This window comes from Cyrtonyx montezumae, unplaced genomic scaffold, assembly GCF_038088225.1.
Source record: "Cyrtonyx montezumae isolate F1298 unplaced genomic scaffold, pur_monq_1.0 scaffold_11, whole genome shotgun sequence".
Lineage (NCBI taxonomy): Eukaryota > Metazoa > Chordata > Aves > Galliformes > Odontophoridae > Cyrtonyx > Cyrtonyx montezumae.
Genome location: NW_027071837.1, coordinates 12975341 through 12989434, shown reverse-complemented (window position 1 = coordinate 12989434; position 14094 = coordinate 12975341). Strand labels below are relative to the sequence as shown.

General features: G+C 44.0%; 1 protein-coding gene across 1 annotated transcript in view; it reads left to right on the top strand.

Moving 5' to 3' along the window:
- The window catches only part of PAK3 (p21 (RAC1) activated kinase 3), a 148469-nt gene that overhangs the window by 36829 nt on the left and 97546 nt on the right, over positions 1–14094 (top strand). The window lies entirely within an intron of this gene.

Genomic DNA, 14094 nt, shown 5'->3' with positions numbered 1-14094 from the left:
GTGTGAGACCTGTGGTGAGCACAGAAATAGAGCAAAGGGAGCCCTTCTCCCACCCTTCGGCAGATCTAGGTTGTAGAGAATTGGTTGAAAGAGCCTTTCCCTCAAGTGCGGGTTTGGAACTCAGAGGGAACGTTGGCAGCGTGCCCCGGACTCATTCCGCTCCTGCTGCCCACCCAGAGCCGTGCGTGTTCAATCGCGCACAGGGGCAGAGGCCACTTCTGGATTTAGCCATGCAGGGCCCAGAGGCACAGCAAGGGTTACAGTTGTTGGTGCCAAGGGCAGAGTGACACATCCTGGACATCAAGTGTGAATGAGGTGTTTGCAGGTGGTCTGATGGTGAGCAGCCCCTGCTGAGCTCTCAGAGTTTTCCACGCCATTGGGTATGAGCAATGCTGCACCCATGCCTGAGCCCTTCCTCTTTTCCCAGCACTGCCCAAGTGCCACTGAGGAGTAGGTACAATTAAATGTAGTCCTCTCTTGTGTCTCTCCATATCCTGCTGTGCTCTGCCTCACATTGCAGCTCACAGCCCTGAGTTAGGGAGTCTGCCCAGTAGGCTGCAGTGCTGTCGTGACTGAGAAACCACCTCTCCCTGTGCTCTCGCCCTGCACTGGGCTGTGACTGAAGCTGAGTTCTGCTGCACATGTGTGACACAGAGCTCCAGAGAAGCTGGAGATGTGGCTCTTACCCATCATGTTCTCAGGCAGAGCTCACTGCTTCAATGTGCTCTGTGTCCTGGTGTCTGGAAAGGAAAAAATGGCTCCCAGGAGTCGGTATTAGAAATTTGAGGGTGCCCTAAGTACTTAAGAGCACAGAAATATGGCCATGCAACTCTCATTGGAGATGACAGACCTTATGCAGCTAACAAGCTGTGACCTGAGAGCAGAAGTCTGACTCCCTGTGCTGTGTTTCGCAGCGGCCGCATGGCACGCAGATATCCTACTGTTACTCCTCAGCTCTTGTGGAGAAAAGAAAAAAGAAGATAAAAGATTTGTGCCAATCTAACATGTTTATGCACCATGTAAAACTCTCCTAATTGGATTAGATATGGAGTTTTGAGAGATGGTAGGCACGTGACACAAGTGCTGTTTGCTTCCTTGTCTTTTTCCATTCCTCTCAAGAAAGAAATACTTACGGTCAACTTTTCAATTTTGAAAAAGTGTGGAAGGAAGTTCTTAAACTCAATGAATTTCTTCATTTTTGTGTTCTAATAAATTCTGCTAAGCCCTTTGGAAAATGTATCTTAAAATGCTAAATATTCTTCCCAGGATTTTATAATAATCTCTAAATTACTTTTTGTGGTTTGGATCAGCCCTGCGACTCTCGTACTGGGAATACAGTCTGGATGTTCATCAAGCAGTCTTCGCATACGCTATTAAACAAAAAGGGCTTCAGATGTGCATGATTTAGTGATTATGGCATAGGATGGTCATGAGCATTCCCCACCCTCCTGCTCATCCTGTAGCACTGACTTCATCTGTGGTGGAGTTTCAGTCCTCAAACGCTGGAAATTAATTATTTAGCAGAGAGACAGATGGATTTGGTAAGATGGAGGTCCTTGGATATGGCTTGCTAAAAACGACAGCAGCATTACATAAAAAGTCAAATTGCAGCCCGGTTCTTCCTCACCTTCAGGCAGACTTATTCATCTGAAACTGAAGAGCACTTTCACATCTTTCATTGTTCTATAGAAACAAAAATGCAAATCATATATACACTCCTAAATCTCACCTCCAAATTCTCAGGTGAACAGGAAGTCATAAGAGTTAACAGATATGAAAATGCAGGAGACCAGAACTGCCATGCTTCATTCTGCCCTAGAGCAGGTAACACTTAGTGAGGTGGGCGTTGATAACACCACTGGATTTTGCATTGATCTCGGAGTTCTCTTCTGCAGCTGTTTCTAATCTAATCTAATCTAATCTAATCTAATCTAATCTAATCTAATCCAACCCAGTGTAGAGATTTATTTCTATCACCACAGCAGTGTGTGCAGTATTAACCCTGATCCCACAGATCCCTCTCATATCTGTAGTGTTACAGAAAGTCAGCAGGACCACTGAAGCAGTACAGGGTTTTGTATCCTTATGAACTACATATAAAGTTATCCTTCACCATAGCATGTCACAACATCTGTACTCAGAGGTTTACTGACACAAGAACAGTAATAAAAATGTGTACAGTGTCATCACCACGATCCGTAGAAGCAATTATTGCTCAAACTTTCAAGTGAGCCCAAGGAACTGGCAATAAACAACAGTGACATTGTGAGGACTGATTGGTGACATTCCCAAGTTGCATTTGTGTCTGTCCTGTCTTGAAATTTCTAGCTGGGGAATCCTTGACCAGATGGATACATGCTGCTGTCAGTTATGCATGGTATCTCTGCTAAAAACCACTGGATCCTGATTTATCCCCTTCCTGTGCTTATCCATCTGAGTTACTTTTCTCTTTTTTTAAAGAAAATCGGAGCCATGACAGATTTTTAATTTTTTTTGTCTAGTATTAATGGTAGTAATTAATTTCTTTTGCATTACTTGTAATGGGTGTTGAAGGCACAACACTGATAAAGCGGTTGAAAACACATCACTACATCACTAGGTAATGTAATCTCAGCAAACAAAGAGATGTTCCTTTGCTACATGTATCAGAAAATAAAGATATCTTTATTCCAAACTCTCAGACAGCACTTCTGGGAGGAAGCCTGCACAACACACAGTTCCTGCTCCAACCTCAGAGCAGTACTGTCTGCTGTGCAGCAGCACTTGGTGACTGTGGTCAGTAAGTGCAAAGGAGCATCCAACAATCCTCACCAGCCATCAGTTTGGAGTCCTGGGAGGAGCTTCACCTGGATTGCTTTCTCGGTGCCTGAGAGCAGCAGCAAACAATATAGTTCACATAGAAGAGTAGATGTTCTCCCCAGTCATTGGGATCGTCGTCTGGGACCTCACTCAGTTAGACATGTGCAGGAGTTGGAAGGAATCACAGTGATCTGTGTTCGCTGAGGACCTGGCCGTGTATGAGAGAAGCAGTAACAAGTCCTACAGACTGACCACAGCATGATAAAAATCCACTTGCTGATGCATTTCTCTGTGGCTGGGGTCCACCAGAAAAGCTCTGTTCAGTCATTTTCCAAGGCATGGCAGAAGGAGTCCAGGCCGACTGAATGAGGCTCCATTCACAATTCAAATATACTTTTATAAAACTGTGATTAGCGCTGCTAATCTCACCTTGGTGAGCCAAAGACAATAACAGGGAGGTTACTGAACACCTTCGCTATTATGTAATTCTGCTCCTCAGAAACTCATTGGCGTGAGTGCATTCGAAACCCATTAGTAAAACTGAATTTTCCAAATGATCTTTCTCTGGGGGGAACAAAGTCAGTCGTGTGCCAGCATGGAGCCAGCGCCTGCTGGAGGCTGAGCCTTCACAAATCCCATGGCTACCAGTGAGACTTTGAGGACGCAAAGTCCTTCACATAACTGAGCCCAACCATAAAATGAACTGATGGTTGCGGAGCTGCCGCTCACGTGCATAACAGCACTGTGTAATTACTTGTAACAGGCCCCGGTGCATCAGACTGGCACCAACCCGGGACAGTGTCCTGCCTCGTTCCACCTGCGCTTCGTGGGACAGCACTGCCGTCCTCCCACAGCACTGAGCGACCACGAGGGGACTGTAGGACACAGAGTGCAGGGCCTACCCCTCTCCCTCTCTCCCTCTCCCTCTCCCTCTCCCTCTCCCTCTCCCTCTCCCTCTCCCTCTCCCTCTCCCTCTCCCTCTCCCTCTCCCTCTCCCTCTCCCTCTCCCTCTCCCTCTCCCTCTCCCTCTCCCTCTCCCTCTCCCTCTCCCTCTCCCTCTCCCTCTCCCTCTCCCTTTCCCTCTCCCCCCTCTCCCCTCACCCTCGCCCTCGCCCTCGCCCTCCTCTCTCCTGTCTAGGCCAGCCAGCCTGTGCTGAGCCTTTCTTCCCAAGAGGTTGGTGATTCTTCCTCACAAAGCTGAGAAAGAGGGAAAAAACAGCTGAGCTTCCACAAAGAGCCACAATGCATTTTCATCAGAGGATGGCTAGAGTGGAAATTTCCAAGAGGATACTGCTGAAATTGGAAGTAGCTCTTTGAGAGCAATTATCTGTAGAAGTTTAAAGTAAAGAAAACGGGGGATTTCCCTTAATTGTTAAAAAAAAATCAGTATAAAACACATGGAGAAAATAAACAAACAGTGAAGACACTGTTGCTAGTGGGCTGGCTTTTTAAGTATTACTGGAACCTCGCAGAACAAGAGTTTCTTTTATTCTCTTTATCCCAGTTCCCTACTTGCAAGGTTCTTGTGTGAACATGCAGCAGTTTCCAAGGCTGTGAAATTATCAGACCTGGACCAATGCCAGTACAAACCAATTTATTGGGGTCCAGCAATTAACTAAAACCTAGAAAGCCTGATTAATTGTGGCACTGCTCAGCAGGGAACTTTCAGGAAAAAAAAATCAGGACTAAACTCCATGCAGTGTCTCTGTTCCATATCCCAATTTACACTATATGTAAAGTTTCCTCTCCAACTACCCTTACTATATTATTTTACACCATGCACCAAGAATAATTACAATACCATTTGAGAAATTGTTGCTTTGTGGCTGTCTGGACTATCATTTCATAACAGCTTTTGTCCAGTTATAATTTTCGGATGTAGAATTCATATCTTATTCTAACCCACACAATAGGATATGTTCTTTTAAAACGTTGTTTTGTTAAGCTTCTCTCTGGAGGGACATGGGGAGCATCCAGCACTGCTCTGTTTCTTCATTTTCCCCAGCTGTTGGCGCGTGTGAGAAAAGTGAGGTTTGGAGGTTGCTTGGAATTGTTTAGGGTGCAAAACCCAACCAAACAGAATGGTTGAGCTAAGAACTGATTTACTGGGCAGAGTATGTCGCCTGAAATGAAGCCCTGCAGTCTGAGGGGACAAACAGGAGCTTTTGCAATTGGGATGTCTAAAAGCTGCATTAGGAATGTCTTACACACTGTAAGAAGCAGTTACAAGGTGTAATTAAGGTGTTAGCTGATTTCATTATGATTGTGTTAACAAATAGTGTCCACATAAGGTGTTTTACTGCAGGGCTTGTCATAAAACCCTATATATAAACCAGAATTTTAAATTCTCGTTTCTGTTTTCCTCAGTGGTACATTAATCACTTTTAGTATAGATTTTATGAGAAGAAAGTAAATATTACAACTCAGTGTAATGCACTGCTGCAGTGTATTATAATGGATAATGCAAAACACTGGATCTAGCAATTCATCTTAATACTTCTTACATCAAAATAATTCAAGGACTAGTAATGGAAAAAAGCTGTCTAAGGGTAAAAGGTAGTGGTAAAAAATCAGTTACTCCTGCCCAATGAAAAGGAAAAGAGAATACATGCAAATGTTTTTAGCTTTTCAACATCATTTTATATCCTAATCTGCATCCAACTGTGACACTGTCACATTCTCAGATTTAAAGAGTGCAATCCACAGACAGGGCTAAATCACATTAGGCAGTGGTGATAATAGAGCCCGTGCATGCATGACATCCAGGCAAGACATCTCGCTGGCTCTGTAGGGTGATTTGGGACATCCAATGAGGTAGGAAGGGCTGTCTCCTCTAATTTCACTGTATTTATTGGGGATTTGATGTATTTTTTAAAAGATATTTGCAGTGGAAATCGGTTTGTCGGAGGTCATCTAATTGAATCTACAACCCTGGCAACCCTTCACAAAGGCTGCCAGAAATGACCGAGTTGCTAATGTTTAACTGTGAATACCCAGCAGGGGTCCTCTGCAGGGCTGAATACAGTCAATTATGTTATTTTTCTAAATATTAGTGACTCAGCTGTCTCTGCTTGTGAAGAGTTGCCAGGGTCACAGATACAATCAGACAGATCCTCACCCTCCTGCACTTCTAAGAGATGGGGTGAAGCTTTTAAATAGCATGTTGAATCATCCTGCAGCAGAGGGAAGGGTCCTTGCAGGGCAGTGCCTCTCCTGCGAAGGCTCACGTGCAATCTGGTGGCTTTGGGAGATCACTCCCCTCATTCCAGCGGGCCAGGCAGGGTGATGGTTCAGTGTTCAGGGCACTGCCCCCAGTCAGTGGGGAACCCACTGAGGTGGGAAGGGGAGCACGGCAGAGGTCTATTCTGAGCAGCACCCACTGCCCAGAGAGCTCTTCATCTGAGATACACTGAGGCCCCCACAGCCCCGTTACTTTGCCCCTTACACAGAACTGCAAGTATTTTAGGTTTTTGTCACAGTTTCCTTTGTTTTTGCTGCAAAGGCTCTTTCCCAGATCCTGGCCTTCTCTAGTGACAGCATCCCTGTTCCTGTGGTCCTCAGCCCAACTCTTATCTGATCAACAGCATTTGGTAGAAGGCAAAAACCCTCCCAGAGCATTTGAGTACCAGTGCATTGTTTTGTCTCAAGTTTTAGGTAGTGCTTTGAAGTTGATGAAGTTTCCTGCTTTATTTATTTATTTAGTTATTTCCTGATTATATGGTTGTGGCCAATTCCCAGCAATTCTAAATCTATTGCAAATACTCTGCCAGCATGCATCCAAATATAATCTAGTTCTGACATCGCTAATGCTGATGCACACAGTTTCCATGTACCTTCAGGAATTGTATCTGAACCGCAGTGGATGAGTTCAGCAGCTGTCCATAGGAGCCCAGCTCCTACAAGGTGAAACCTTTATCCCTCTGTGTCCCTGTGTCTCTTAGTGCTGGTAAAACCGGTCTCAGTCTGTAATGATCACTGCTGTTGCAACTCTGACTTGCTGAAGGTATACAGTATCAATGTGGGATCCTGACATTTGCTTGCAGTGAGTTCAAAATCAAGAGTCATGAAATGTCTTTCACTGTTTGACATCAGTACCTTTTGGGTCAGAGTGCTGGTGTGCCAGCTGCGTTAGAATAGCAGAAGCCAAATATAACTGCAGTGAATGCAGAAGCAAAGTTTCAGGTTCAGAGAATACGACTTCATACAGCTGGACATCATCAAAAGGGTGCCTCTGTAGCTTGTTCTCACTATAAAGGGAGAAAACCAAGCCACCTTCTACTCAGGCTGGAGTTTCCCCTGGCTGGAGCTCCCCTAGGGACAAAGAAAATAACCCAGCAAGGGAGGGGAGGCTCGCTGTGTTTGGACAGCCTTTCCTCTTCTGATCTGCTTGTGCCTCTCAGGAGGAGGAATTCCCTAGGAAGGTTTTGATGTCTGGCTAATTAGCAGCCAGTATCTCTCTCCTGTAGGAGGAGATGGTTTAGGGCAGCAGTGGTGGTACAGTAAACCATAGAGGAGATTCATTTGTGAATTCCTTGCCTTCTCCCCAAATTTCTGTCAGGATGGGCAGATATACAGTGTAAAATTGTCCTCAGGCTGTATATTGAGGACTCCATCCTGTAAACCTGGAAGCCTGGTGTTACTAATGGTGCAAAGTTGCACTTGACCTATTCTGGCTGCAGAAATGATTGAGTCAACTGCATCTTTTCTTGCACTCCAGCTCATCCAAATATTTATCAGTGAAAACTGATACAAATGATGATGTCTGTTGCTATAAGCTGCTGAGGAACATGCACCAGAGAAAGACACTATTTCCAGCTTGTCTCAGCAAATGCACCTTGTCTTTCTGTTGACACTGGTGCCAGTCCTTGTTCTCTTCTTTCTTTGTTATTATTGTATAACATTCAGTAACTTAAACTCTTAGCTGAATTGTACCAATACCAAACATGACTCATCAATCAGTGTGTTCATCTCAGTTTGTGAGGGAAGAGTTATCTGCTGTCTCCGCAGAGCTTTATCTTCCTCTGTGCATTCAGAAGTTACCAACATTTTACTGGTGATTTGTTGTGAGAGGTTTTACATTCCATCTCTGTGGCTTTTGTTAATGCGTAGGAAAATGTTTTCTTCGGTTAATTGAAGTCATTAACGTCAGCATTGATTGCTTTTTGGTTCTTCAGTGCTGTGGCTTTTGACAAGCTGACAGAACTAAGGAATATTTAAAAATATCTGATTGCATGATGCAAGTACCAGAACATTACTGCCTGACAGTAAAGTGAGAACAAAGCGATTATTTGCTGGTGTTGCATCCAGACACATTATGAAGAGGGAGAAGGGAGCTGCAGCAGCTCAGTGCTCTGTGTTGCACTGCCAAAACATATGTGCCCCTTTGGGTTGCAGGGGTTGCTGCTAATGGAGGAACTGTCCCTGAGCTCATCTGGTTAATTTGTGGCTGGCAGTGACACCTGCTCTGTCTTGCCTCAAGGAACATGGAGATTTGTCTACATTTCATGTTATCTTTTTTAGAAATGGGGAAGCTGAGTTATAGTAAGAAGAAATGCACTGTGTGCAGTTATCCATCAGGATTAGAGGAGAACTACAGGAGATCCTGACTGCTTAGTGTGCTACCAACTGAGTGTTATTTCTGCCCAGTCAGTATGCTCCTTATTGTACTAATGTGTTCCTTTAGGTATTCCAGGTCTCAGGAGGATCCAAATCTCCTTCTTCCTCTGAAATGGGAGAACCACACGTGAGATCACAGCACTGTTTATTCTTCTACCTTGAATCTCTAAAAGAGAAAGGAGAAGGGGGTGATATTAAAAATCAAAACCAAAACAAAAATGAAACAACCAACAAACAGTACTTCCCCCAGACTGAGGAAAAGTTTTAAAACGAACCAACCCACTGTTTGCTTTCCTTTTACAGGCCACCTTCCAAATCTACACACGGGTAACTGCATTACAAGGAAAGGATTAGCACAGAAAGGTTCCCTAAAGTAGACCTGTTGGAATTATCTTCAATATTAAAAGCGGAGTGTTTGTTTTCTTTAATATGGAGGGCAGCACCAATAAAAACACCAGTCAAAGAGGCCAGTATTACTAGATCACATGTCTGCTTTTATCTCAGAGTGGAGTTATAGTAGAATGATTTCTGCTTGGAAACTTTAAAGCTGGACTGCATCCTTTCATGCTGAAATCATATCTCCTGCAAGGATTATTGGGGGATATAATGTTTCCTTCAGCTCCTTATTTTCTCCACTCCTGAACTTGGACTCCTGACCTTAACTTTTCTCTGGTTATGACCAAGCATTGGCCTTCAATTGAATAGCTGAGCTTTTTACAATCAGATCAGATGCCGCTTTTGTAATTTCAGACTCATTTTGTGACATCGATATTGTAGATCTTAATTAAAAAGTCAAACCTTTTATATCTTGGGTAATGGCCATACTGAAACTGCTGGGTTTTGCTCCTATGTGTGTAACCATCCAAAGCACTCAGTGTGTGTGAGTGAAGCCAGAGGAGCTGAGTGTGGTCTGTATGTGGGCCCCCTTTCCTCTTTGTGTCCTTTCTCCATCGCAGTGCTGCACCTGTGCTTTGCTGTGTGCGGCCACAAAGGCTGCTCCATGAGTGGCAGGTAATTCAGATTTCATGTTGCCCAAGTCTGGAGCCTCTCATTAGTTGAAAGAGCTAATCAGACAGAAAGCTGAGGGGCTCTGCAGTTAATTACAGGCAGGGTTAGGTAGTGGGTAGTAAAAATACCTGTCGCTTGGCTATATCGTTGTCTTTTGCTAGCACCACTGGGGGCTAATTGCACTGGATTATCTGTGTAGATAAGATTAGATATATTGTACACTGGAGTACTGAATCTGGACAGCCTTCTTTTCATGGGGCTCATGATGTGTTGTAGTTTTTGTGGGTTTTTTTACCTTTTGGTTGCCCTCTGTTAATTGGGTGTGATGTGTCTTGTGCCCAAGGAGGCTGAATTTTGGCTGTGCAGATACAGTGTCAGCTTGACTGCACAGCTCCTGATCCTGTAGCCATCATATTTGATTGTCTTTGAGTGAGACTCCAGACAAGATGTCAGAATATGGTCTTGAAATTGTACAGCACTGTGCTGGATACAGTCATATGTTGTCGCTAACCACTGCTTCATGGATATTTCTCAGTTGTATAAGTGTGAAAGGAGGGGAAGCCAGGCACCCCTGCTGTATCCTCTTATAAAACCTTCACTTCCTCCCAGTCTGATAGTAAATGTATTTCCTTCTGGTGGGGTCAGGACAATCACAGTATTTTTCAGAAACGCAAATTCAGAAGTTACCTCGTGAAGCCTATCAAGCTGAACAAGTTGTTTTCCAGAACACAAGGTACGGCTGAAGGAATGGAACTGGTAAAGTTTTGTCTCTGAAAATAGCAGACAATCTTCACTCTGAGAAAAGTTAATAACAGAAATGTCTTTGCTATAAATGGAAGCAGAATCAGTGCCTATCAAAGAGCATCAGTGTGCAGGGTTACTGCTACCTAAATTACTGGTACAGATGAGGACGGTTTGAGATTTTCACAGATACAAATAATGAAAATTAAAAAACAAAATGAAACAAAGTGATATGTTTTGCAAAATGATTTAAACCAGACTATAAATCAGTTATCTTAGATTAACCATTCTCTTAGGCTTATATACTTACTAATATGCTTTTTTTATTTATTAATGTTGCCTACTGGTAGTAGTGACAGCATGATAAACAGGCCTGTTATTTATTCACCATCCTGAAAAAAGTAACTTATTAAACAGACGTAACATAGAAAATGAAACTCTTCAGGCCCTGAAAGGATTAGCCATTACTAATTAAAGTTGAACTTGCAGATAAGCTCTTCTCTATTAGTTTTAAAGTAGGGAACACTGTCCCTTAGTGGTGGCAAGGCAGAATTGCTCAAGAACAGTTGCACAATTATTTGTTCATCTTATTTTGCACATTGTGGTGGATGTCTTTGTTGCTAGCAAAGTTGTCTTCTGCTCGTCACCCTAAAGGATCTAATTGCTTTGTGTAAGAGAATGTTAAGACCATTTACATGACTATTAATGTAACTTCTTGTAGATCTCAAAATGATATTTCTGCCATACAGCATTTTCTGTCAGTGGTTGTATTTTCTGTTTCAGCCCTAGTGTATGACAGCTGATCATCATCAATAGGAAAGAAAGGGAGTTTGGTGGGAATGCTGCTAGAGCTTGGCTACACCATGCTCCCTCTTTGTACCTGCTCCCAGGAGGTCCCCAGGTCTCAGTTCTGAGTTATGCTGGCACAGCATGTAGAGCTAGTGTGAGCATAGAGCCTGGGAGACAGGGTGCCTGGATTCTATCTGCTTGGACAGCAAGCTTTTGGGGGATTTGTCTTAATCCTGGATATACAGCATTCAGTGTACTGGGATCTATTTGGTATAGCTGGATTGCCTCCTAACATTTTTTCTGCTACAGAGTATGTATGCATGTAATGTTAGCAGGAACAGGCTCAGAAGGTGTAACTATAGTAATCATGATTGATTTTCCTCACTCTAAAGAGAGAAGAAAAAGAAACAGAACCTTTTAGCAGTGCACTGTCTGCACCTCACCACTGCTTTCAGCCTCATTTCCTGAGCTCACGGCTTTCTCCAGGCATGATGGCTTTTTCTGTGCTTGGTCTAAATCTTGCACTCAGCTGCTTTCAGCTGCAAACTCATCTCAAATCATCCATTGAAGCTTTTTAGGGGAAGAGTTGACCCTGTCTGAACACTGACATGAACACTGACATAGTCTTCTCCCATCATAAGTGCATCCGCACAAAGCTTTAGAGCAGGACTTCCTCTGGAAATGGCTGTGGGGATCTTCGGAAACTTGTACATTTCTAACCATCAGCTTATTCTGCTAACTTAACAAGCAGATGTTTGGCTGCAGCACTGGCCAAAGTAAAAGAAGTGGCAGTGAATAAAAGCACCATTTTTCATTAAGAATATCGGTAGCGTGATATAAAAATTGCCAAGTTTTGAGGAGAAACAGTCTTGTAATTGCTTCAAATGCAGAAGAGTGGTTTTTACTTTAAGTTTGTGGTTTTTAAGAGCATTCCCCTCCTTAGGGAGTTTGTCTCTGTTTTATTAACAGCAGACTGTTTTTTTTCATATTGTAACATTTATGGGGGGAAATACGTAATTTTTATACACACTGACAGCATATTGCTATTCAAGTACTGATAATGGAGGTGAGCAATCACTTACCAATGTCCAGAAGAAAAGGAAATAAAAGGAAAACAGAGGAGTTGTTGAAATAGAAACCAAGACATGACCTGCAGAAGTGACCTGCCACTGCCAACTCTGACTTGTGTTGGATTGCCCGTGGCCATCCACGATGCCCACAGCCACCAGGCAGCCTTGTATTCAGTATGTGCAGTAATACCTAGTGAGGACTCTGCATCACAGGGGACTGGCTCTTGGGTACTTCTCCCCAAGGAAGATTAACCAAGCACGCAGTGGTACAGTGGATGCTTTTCTAGTTAACGGTGTTGCTGGGGCTGTTCGGTAGCTCCCTGGAGCCTCTGGGTATCTCTGCGCTTTTGCTTAGGAATGCTTCAGGACTCAGCCTGTCCAATCTCCTTTGCTGCCAGTTCCTCAGACTCTTACCCTCTGATTGCATTGGGGCATAGAGATTTACCCAGAGAAAGATCATAGTCGGGCTGGACGTGAATCACACTAAGATGGGCTGTGATAAGGGGAGGGCAGTGAGGTCCCCAGAAGCAGAACCTACTTGCAGATTCCAGGGGAAGCTCTTCCAGGGATTCTCCACTGATCTCATACAGCTCAACTGCTAATGCGTATTTGCTTTCCCACTTACCAGCTCAGCTTACATGGCTGACAGCTCTCAGAACACAGCAGCATGCCCGTGAGCTGCTGGCAGGTACAGTGGGTGCTCAGGGAGACTCTCCTGCATGGATTTTCCTGCTGTATGTTTGGCTGGATTCCCTGATGAGTGGAAACCTTTGGCTGTTCTCCATACCTGTCCCCTGACTGTACTGACACATGAACATCTGAAACAAACAAAAAACTGGTGTGAACGTGTGTTGTATCAGTGAGCAGTACTCCATGGCTGCTGCATGGCTCTTCAGGCACAGAGCTGAGAAAAGGCATGGCTTGTTGGGTTGAAGCAAAACACTGTTCCTTTGCCCTCCTCTGCCTGCAAGGCTGTCAGCGCATTGCTCAGTGCAGTCTTTAGGAGAGCAGCTTTCTCAAATTGCATACAGACTCATCCTGGAAGTGCTGCCTAGTAGTGAGAGCAAGGCATATGTGCAGATCAGACACCTACATCTTTCTGGCCACTTTGTACCCCCTGCTAGTCGATAGCAAATCCCTTTGCTTTGTCTCCCCTGTGGAGAAGTGGCGTGGAGGTGTTGCTCAGCTTTGCTTCAGCACCATCTGCGAGATGCTTTGGGATCCCTGGGACTGAAGGAGGGTGGCAGTGCATGTGTGTGCTGGCGTATCGTGTGCATGTATTTTGGGGAGTCTGTGGTAGACTGTTAATGGCAATCTGCTTTAATTACATTGTGGATTTGTTTGTATCAGCTTCATGCTCAGTCTTGCTCCTTTTCCATTCGTCCCAGGAATAGGGGATGGTTGATTTCCTACAGTCGTACACATTTGAGAAGAATTTTAAACACTTGAAAGTATCAATAGCACTTCAGTGCTTTCATGAAACTGTCAATTTTTTTCATTGGTTTTCTGAAACTGCTAGATTACAACAGATGGATTCATTTATCTAGCTCTGCCTTTATATATATTTAGATGGCTCCCATCTCTGTGGGACTTGTGTGCCTCCTGACTGTTTTAAAATAGAAAAAAGGTGTTTCCTTCCCTGTCTTGCTTTCGATCTAGCCCATAAGAGGAATAGCTTGATTGACTTAAATGGCTTGGGGTTATTGGACTGGCGTTCCCTGCATGTTTCTGCATGAAGAAATGAAGCTGAGGAGAGAAATTTTGCTTTTACTTCTGAATGTTATGGGATCTGGGTTATTTACATCTCCATGGGGCAAAACCAGTTCAGTGGTGAAGAAATACTGCCTGGGAAAAGCTAAACTCCCTGACTGGTCCTACCCCTTTGCCTCTGGTTACTGTGTTCCAGCGGGAGCTGGCTGTGGAAGGTTATGAAAGGCTCTGGATATCAGAACAGAAAACCAAAGTTCTGAGTAAGAAACCTGTGTGAGCAAAGCACCAGGCTCATCTCCATTGCTAAGCAGACATTTGTTGCGTTTTACAGCAGCTGTGCTTTATTTCAAAGCGTAGGGAG